Raw genomic sequence first — 260 nt, 5'->3', positions numbered from 1 at the left:
CATTACACAATTGCCATGTAAGTCCTTGCTACGGAAAATTAGTTCATCGGAAGTAGACTGAACAAACGCCAAGACAAGATCACCTCGATCGCGTGTCGCTTCCCTCTGGCGCTCCTGCAGGCGTCTTGAGGTGACCTCGAGGCCTGGAAATGAGCGACTTCCTTCCAGGTTCTCTTGAAGGCGCTCTGTGACCTTCGCGACCTCCAGTTTGGTATTTCGGGGTCAGATGGAACTGAGATATGCTTTCATTATTTACCCTG

The sequence above is a fragment of the Penaeus monodon genome, chromosome 23 (assembly GCF_015228065.2).
Source record: "Penaeus monodon isolate SGIC_2016 chromosome 23, NSTDA_Pmon_1, whole genome shotgun sequence".
In the NCBI taxonomy this organism is placed as follows: domain Eukaryota; kingdom Metazoa; phylum Arthropoda; class Malacostraca; order Decapoda; family Penaeidae; genus Penaeus; species Penaeus monodon.
This window is presented reverse-complemented; position numbering follows the sequence as displayed.